The following is an 8,456-nucleotide window of genomic DNA, read 5'->3' as shown; positions in this document are numbered from 1 at the left end:
CTCCTATCGCTAGGGCTGGGCATTCGGTTAGTATGGTTAATACGGTTCAGTTTATTCGGGTTTTTATAATTTCGGTTTTGAAGAAATAGCCACCGAAATAATCACACAGGAATTAGCAACCGAACCTTATTAACCAAAATATATCGGTTCGGTTTGTTCGGTTAACCAAAAAACCGAAGTAAATGCACCCATCGGCCTAAGTGACCTGACGCAGCAATTTGCATTGTACAGAATATAATAAAATAATCACAGGAGCCAGTAACCTTAACAACAAATATAATACTCAACATGCCACATCATTTGCGGCAATGAAAATATGTATAAAGGGATAGTGAACAAAGTCTCACGTACAAACATATTGTCTCACTTATGTAGAAGCAAAAACAAATAGTCTCACCTACGTATTATGTATGGACCAGGATAAGCAGATGCACTAAACCATAGATTAATTAGTAATTTGTTTCATTAGGCACGGGCACTATAAATATACGCAAGAGACCTTTGACCCAAATCGTATAAATACTTGCCGTAAGGATACACTAGCACATGAGAATCGTTCCATGCAAAACAATAAATAAATTTTGCTAGTAGACCAAACTAATTACCAACATGGAGTTACGTCAAGTACAGGAATTGAGATTTGAGGGACTAGAACTTGGAGAAACTAGTGAAATACTTGTGAGCGGATGGCTTGACGTCCGCCGAAACAAACGGATTTGTTGTTGACTGCCGAGCTCCGACTCGCTGGAGCCGGCTCGACGAGTAGTGATCGCACGCCTAGGGTTGGAGAGGGAGAGGGCGCCGCCTGATGAAGCGATGGAGAGATGGGCGATGGCTAGGTTTACGTGTACGTGTGGTTCGTGTGAACGTGCGGTGATTACGCTTGTGAATGAGAGTAATCAGGGGGTGTTGGGCTAATGAACATACGGGCTGAGCTCACTTACGGCCTCATGGTCATGGGAACACAGGCATCGTAAATAATATCGGTTGATTCGGTGATTATGGTTTTTGGCCATAGGAAACCGAATATACACCAAACACCGAATAGCAATCAGAATTCCCACCGAACCAAACAACCGTACACCGAATAAATAGATAAATCGATTTAATCGGTTCGGTTAGGTTTTTCGGTTTTCGTTGTGATAGTGCCCACCCCTGCGAGTATCGCCGCCGCCCCCACCTTCTCAGCGGCTCCCGCGGGCGCCTCACCCCCACCTTCTCAGCGGCTCCCGCGGGCGCCTCACTCCCACCTACTCCGCGGCCCCCGCCGGCGCCTCGCCCCCCACCTTCTCCGCGGCCCCCGCCGGCGCCTCGCCCCCACCTTCTCCGCGGCTCCTGCCGGCGCCAGGCTCCCCACGCGACGGTCGCCTCCCTTCGCCAACCGGCCACCTCCCGCTTCAGGCAGTTCAGGCGTCGCCCCTTCGCCTCCTTCTGGCTGCCCTCGGCGACGCTCCAGCCGCCACTCCGCCTCGTCCCTGGTGGGAGGTCCGTCACCGGTCCATCCAGCGGTCCAAACCCACCGCCCGAGGCCGTTCACCTTCGCAGCACCCCTTTCCAGCAGCCATCGTGAGGTACACCCTGCTCACAATTTCTCCTCTCCAGCTCCCGACTGCAAAGATCTCCGTGCCTCCTTTCGAACTGCCATTTTATTTTGAATTGAAGTACGGGTGCTCTTGATTCAGATGTTTGGGAAGAAAGGCAGAACCTTTCTCTCGTAGGCCGTCATAGATGGATCGGCGAGATTTGTCCGGCTCAGTGTTAGTGATAATAAACAAGTCATTAGGCGAGCACATTCGTTGGATAATGAATTAGATGTGGGGTTATAGGACCTGTACAGGTTGTTACTAAATACTAGTACTGATGAGTGACAACATATGGTCGCTAGATCAGATGAACCCAGCACCATGAAGAGATCAGATTGCCACTTACACCGATTGCCATCAGTTCTGTCAGCGAAGCAGCAGTTTGATTGCTAGGACTATGCTCTCTCTCTCTCTCTCTCTCTCTCTCTCTCTCTCTCCTGAGCTCCTCCATAAAGAGACAGTGCTGTTGATTTTATTCATATATAGGAAACTAAACCAAAACAGTGGTTGCTACTAGTGTTTGGAAATTATAATTACTAGAACTCTTATTTCTCACCCTTTTAATTGCTGGCTAATTCTTGTAAAAAGTAGTGGTTAATCTTGCTAATTACTTTGATGTGATGCCTAGGTGTTCAGTCCAGCTCCTGCAACCAACACAGGCCGTTGCCCCTTTTGCCACAACGGCACCAGCACAAACACGAGCGTGGTCATCCTCAACCAGTTCCTCACGCGGCCTCCGCGCAAGCCCTGCTCGTGTATGCTTACACCAAAAGTACAACTCTTGCTACTCTCCTTGTACTTGCACTTGCTTATTTTCTAAGCAATAATCCTATTGCTTCCTCTTGGGGAAAGGGATCCCATGTTGAAGCTGTCTTGGTGCTCACCCACTGTTTATATTCATCACCATAGTGTACGAAACATATGAAAACCATTCTGGCTTCGGAGAAATATAACCAGTACATGTGCAATTGCGCGAGAAGTTCCCTTATGAAAGTTCCATGTAAACAAACCACATGAAAGTTCATCGAGAGAAACTTTGTAAGTTCAAAATGGCTATAGGAAAACTTTGTAGGTTCAGATGGGTATAGAAAACTTTGTAAGTTCAAAATGGGCATGCCTAACAGTGGATGAATAAAAAAACTAAACCCAACAAAGTCCATGTTGGTCGGTGTACAGTGTGTTGTCAAGAAGGTTGTTGGCCTTGGAGGCCGACACTGGCTGATCATCTACCTTCCAATTATTATTAGGCATATACCACTAAAACTGCAGGTCGCGCCCTCCTCCTGCTGTAGGTCGCGCCCTCCTCTCGCATAGCCTATTGGTTGGCGTACCGTGACCCCTTCTCATATTTTTGGTATGAATTTGATGAATCTTCTTGATGCTCTGTTCTTATTCATCTAGACATTCCTCCTCATATTGATTGTTTGTATTGCTTGTACCGGTTTCGTTCTTGCATGTATGTATCAGTTCGATGTTTTGAGATAGCTCAGATTACTTCCAACTGTGAAGATTGACATGCATATTTGGGGATGAGATTTTCAGGTACTAGTTTGGCACTGTATCTAATTTGCATGGTTGCCCTATTTCATTTGTTCCTGTTTGACTGGGGAGGCTGATTTATTTATTTACAATTTCAGCTGACCAGAACTGTTAACGAACCAAAGCAATCAGGAATAGTTAGTCATGGGGGATCGTTACCTGGACAAAGTGAGTAACGCTGGTTCACTCTTTTTTTGAGGAAATATGCTTTTGTGTTTTAACTTCATTTCTGTCTTTGAAGGATAATTATTCATGCTGCCAGATAGCATGTTTGCACATGCTTAAGAGATATTCTCTAAAATCTTTCAACTTACTGCACAGCTCCAGTTATCATGATGTACTTAACTTGGCTTTGTTATGTCTTATGTCTGACCAATGTAATTATGTAATTATACTATAATACGGCTGCTACTGCTAGACTGTCATTGTTCGAATGCAAATCTTGAGTTGAAAATAAATAATCTTCATTTTCTTGTTGCTTTGTTGAGTGCTATACACATTAACATAATTTTTATTTGTTTAATTGTTTCGCTATAATTCTGCATTTTATTGGTTTGCTACCAACATTTGGCATTGCCAATATTTGGCAAGCCAACATTTGGCAAAATCAGAAGTTGCCAACATTTGGCAACTTTTTGTGAGATTGACAACGAAAATTGGCAAGCAACCAATCTCTAGCCAATATTTGGCATGCCAACTTTTGGCATCAAACCAATTATGCTATTGGTTGTGTTCTGTAAAACACAAAAAATACAGCCTGGTTGTGAGTAGTTCCTTAAATGCAGTTGGACGAACTTTAAGTCACTCTACCACATTTGGTTTTAAGTTACTTTGTCATTCACTAAAAGAAATGCTTTAGCTGTGTCTCTAATACTCCAATATTTGACATTGTTGTATTCTGCCCACCATCCAGCATAAATGATGGAATTGGGGGCAAGGCAATTATTACTAAGCAAGATTTCCTTGGTCTGCTTCTGATAGCATATTTGGATCTCTAGTTAACCACATGCTTGATATTTATCCTAATTTCCGCAGCAAGTTCAGAATTTTGGAGAACCTTTCTTTATGGTTATTCGCGAGGATGAGACCTTATCTTCTATTAAAGAACGTTTACAGAAAAAGCTTAAGGTCTCAGATGAGGATTTCTCAAAGGTAATGAGGATTTTTCCATGGTTTCTGCAGCATATATTGCGATGTATATAAATATGTGGTTTTATTTTTTTGCTACAGCGGCATGGTGTATCCGTGTCTGCTGCCCAATCTTCGTTAGATGTGATGTTATTGAGATATGTGTATGCTTACTAGTTAGAATATTTAACACCAGTCAAACATCAAATATCTGAGTTGGCATTTATAGCCCAAGGTCTCACTCGGGGCTTAAGAAACACAGTTAGCTATCAAATTTTGGTTGGCGCTCATAAAATGATTATGAAAAGCATAAGCTTTTTCTTTTTTATGGTGACACATACTGTCACAAACTTTGGTTCATGAATGCTAACCCATACTAAAATATTTCAGCAGTTCAACAGGGGCGCAGGGTTCAGTTCGACGGTGACGAGCCAGGCAGCCGGCCTTCGCATAACGAACTGGTGCAGTTCGATCTTGTGCAAATCGGAAATCCCCTGATGCTGAGTGTGTCAGTACAACCCTACGCTTTAAGGCACACATGCATCCACTCCACGTGTTAGTCAATGGTATTGTGCATTTACTTGGTACCTTTGCTACTCTAGTTACATATCACTTGCGAAATCAAACAAAAATTGTTGTTCACTTTTCTGTGTTTGTTGAATAATTCTCATGCTGTCTTCTAGGGCATTATGCTTTTAATGTGCAAAATCATGAGGAAAAATGATACATTTTAGTTTGCTTTGTCGCAAGGGCATTGCTGAAACTTAAATTCTGTCTCAACTACAGCCATCCATTTTGAAATAGATGTTACTTTACTTCGGGTGGTTTCTGAATCACATTTCACTAAAAAAATGTAATAGTGAAATTATACTGAATAACTAAATTAAATTGCAGTGACAAAAACACCAACAGTCCATGCAGGGTCAGTGATGTAGGTTCACAGAAAATAATTATTATGTAAACTTCCCTCTCCTGATGCGTATAAACAAAATAAAAGTTTCCAAGAGGTCATAATCACTGCTTACATGATGTTGGAAGGCAGGAAAGAAAAGCTGCACTTAAATGTGACATGTAGTTTACTGTGCAAAAGAAATATATGTGTTCACAGTGGTCTCAATTCAGTTCAATTTCTAATTTTTGTTCAGTTCAATTTTCATATTTTAGTTCATTTCAATTCTTATTTTTTGTTCAGTTCAGTTTCTTGTTTTAGTTCCGTTCAATTTCTAATTCTAGTCCAGTTCAATTTCTAAATTTAGCTTAGTCCAAATCTTATTCTAGATTCATTTCAGTTCAATTCTTATTTTAGTCTATATATCTTCTTGTGCTTCCATACAATCTATTTTCTCGATGTACCTATGATGTCCAGTTTCTTTTTTCAGTTCAGTACAATTTCTAAATTTCATTCAGTTCAATTCTCATTTTTTCCAGTTTCCTGAGTTCAAGGAATTTGACAGTCTTTAGTGTGTATATGCAAGTTCCAGTTTTCCCGTAGATGAAAATTACCCTTGAATGCAATGTGCTAATTGCTCATGTCTGATTTTACCCTTATGATTGTGTACAATAGTGAAAGGTTTAGATGGCTAAGATTGGTCAAGTTCCTTTCTATTTCAATTGGTCTCCAAACTGAATAACATGTACTTTGCTGATGTGGATTTGACAGTCATCAGGGAAGAAGACCTCGACCTATGGCAAAGATGTCCGCACATGCCACACGCTACCAGATTCGCCGCCCACAGCTACAACCCTTCGACCGGCAAGGCTGCCATTCCCCCCGCACCTGACGCCGCCTGGGCCCTCCGGACAACGAGACCATCGCCGCCCCATGCTCAATCTAGAGTTCTTGTGTGTTTGCATGTTAGGTGCTCGTACAAATGCCCCTGAGGATGTTTTTTCCTCAAAAATGTTACTTGTGTTTCTAAATTTGACATGATGCCAGTGGCTAAACCTGACGCACTTGCATAGTAGCTACATCTAGCTACTTGCTCTCCATTATATCCCCCTCTTTGCAGAAAAATCGTCCGTTCAAGTTTCAAGTTTGTTGGAAGCGTGTGCGGAAAAATCACTGTGCTTGCTCCCACCAGTGAATTGTGCAAGTTCAATGAGTGTCGTCGAGCATGTTTAGAAGTATGCCCTTCGTGCAAAAGTGTGAATTTTTATCAGTATTTTGTATATTTGATTTGATAGAGGCTTCATGTGATCTTGTGGAGCTTTATAGATGTACTGCCATTACACTTCTAAAGCCATACAGTTCATTATATCATACATGTGGGGTCATTCAGTATGTATTACATGATCAGTTCTTGAAAAAGAAGAACACATACATAGTTCAATGAAAAACAATGATCAGTTCGATAGTGCTCACTCGTGCCTATTTTGGTTGATGTCCACGAATGGACAAAAATTGCATGGGAAATGTTCTATTATTACTAGCATATAAGTACAGAAAAAAGTTAAACACGACGTCCTAGATAAGTTTGGAAAAAAAAACTCAAACAAAAAGAAAACCATGGGAATTCAAAATGGTAAAAGTTCAAGTGGTAAAATGAGAGAAGTCCAGAATATCATCGCAAAACAACGTTGAGATCAAAAGAAAAACACAACTTTTTTGCTTTATTAAAAATATCATTCAGTTTAATGGTGTAAACTATGCAAGTTCGGGCATGATGATACCATTGAGAAGTTACGATGAAAATTATACCGAAAATACAGAGTAAGTCTAATATGTAAAAATACGCTTAGTACAAAACCATACAGACATCCGTTCAAGTACTTTTTTTTTTGAACCATTCAAAACTACTGTGAATAATACATCAGTACAAACACACACAAAAGATCAGTACGAGTACTCTGCTTTTTGGACGGGAAAACAACATGATGGGTCTCATCATATTCCAAATTACTCTTAGACTATTACAAATTTTAAAAAACGTTCAACATGACTAAGTTTCACATTTTTGATAGCTTTCTAACTTTATATTATTTGCCCCATTTTGACAAAGTTTTAAAAAAATCGTGTTCGAAATCAAATTTGACCGTATTCGACTTCGAGTTTAAACCGTAAAGAATTAGAAAAACATTTCTATACGAAAAAGTTGCGCATTTTTCATAGCTTTCCAACACCGTATCATTTGCGTCAATCCGACAAGCCAATAGCAAAAAACGCGAAAATATGTTTCGCCCAGAATTTCACCGTTTTTCAAATTACTTCTAAATTGTATAGAATTTGAAAAAACAGTAGATATATGGAAGAAGCGAATTTTCATCAGCTTTCCAACGCCATCTTATTTGCTCAATTCCGGCAAACCGTTTAAAAATTAAGTCCAAAATACGATTCACGTTTTCAGTTTTGAAAAAAACGGTTTTTTTAAAACTGCTTTTAAACCGTGATGATTTTGCAAAAAAATTCCTATATTTTTGTAATGCATTTGTCAAGAGCTTTCCAACGATATATTACACGCCCTATAAAGAGCTTGCCAATATCTTTGGTTGCGTCATTGGGAAAATGCTATTCACCTATTTTGGGTCCAGGACCTTATGCCGCTTGTCTGTACAGAGGAAAGAAGACTGTCGGCCACCCTCAACATGATATCGTATGGTGAAAAATTGTCTTTGCTTGATTCTGTAATCACGTCACTGACAATCTTCGCCATGTGCACACTCAGACTACCAGTAAAGATCATTAAACTATTGGACAAGATTAGACGCAAGTGCATATGGATGAAGAAAACAGAACAAGGTGATAAATGCAATTCACTGGCGGCCTGGGACATGGTTTGCAGACCGAAAGATTGTGGAGGGCTTGGGGTGATGAACATCCGACTGCAAGGGGAGGCTTTATTGCTAAAATATTTACACAAATTCTACAATCAGTGGGACCTACCGTGGATAGAGCTATTACGGGATACGTACTATCAAAACAAAATCCCACATGCCTCTGATCCATGTGGATCCTTTGGTGGAGAGACGTCGCAAAGCTAATGCCGATCTACAGGGGGCTCACCCAAGTTAAGATCTCACATGGGAGCAACTTATTGTTTTGGAAAGACCTATGGTGCAACGATATCATAGCTGAATCCTTCCGCGGGCTTTTCCTTTGCAATATCCGAAGATATATCGGTACGGGAATTTTTTGTCAGCCACGTCACTCAAGGAAACCTTTCATCTACCACTCTCTGCACAAGCCCACGCTGAGGTCAAAGGACTCCA

The 8,456-nt window shown here is 40.9% G+C and overlaps 1 long non-coding RNA gene across 6 annotated transcripts; it reads left to right on the top strand.

Moving 5' to 3' along the window:
- The first annotated feature begins 1,116 nt into the window (after positions 1 to 1,116).
- LOC109744390 (uncharacterized) lies at positions 1,117 to 6,283 on the top strand. 6 transcript variants are annotated; one of them, XR_012202289.1, is made up of 8 exons: positions 1,117 to 1,571; positions 2,212 to 2,355; positions 2,853 to 2,937; positions 3,051 to 3,125; positions 3,221 to 3,290; positions 4,158 to 4,274; positions 4,644 to 4,816; positions 5,911 to 6,283. It is a non-coding gene; the product is annotated as an uncharacterized lncRNA (long non-coding RNA). The 6 variants fall into 6 exon arrangements; XR_012202290.1 differs by having other exon boundaries at positions 4,641 to 4,816; XR_012202287.1 differs by having other exon boundaries at positions 2,831 to 2,937.
- Positions 6,284 to 8,456: the final 2,173 nt, after the last annotated feature.

This window comes from Aegilops tauschii, chromosome 2 (assembly GCF_002575655.3).
Source record: "Aegilops tauschii subsp. strangulata cultivar AL8/78 chromosome 2, Aet v6.0, whole genome shotgun sequence".
NCBI lineage: Eukaryota > Viridiplantae > Streptophyta > Magnoliopsida > Poales > Poaceae > Aegilops > Aegilops tauschii.
Note: the sequence above shows the minus strand (reverse complement) of the source record. Positions and strands in the feature narration are given on the sequence as shown.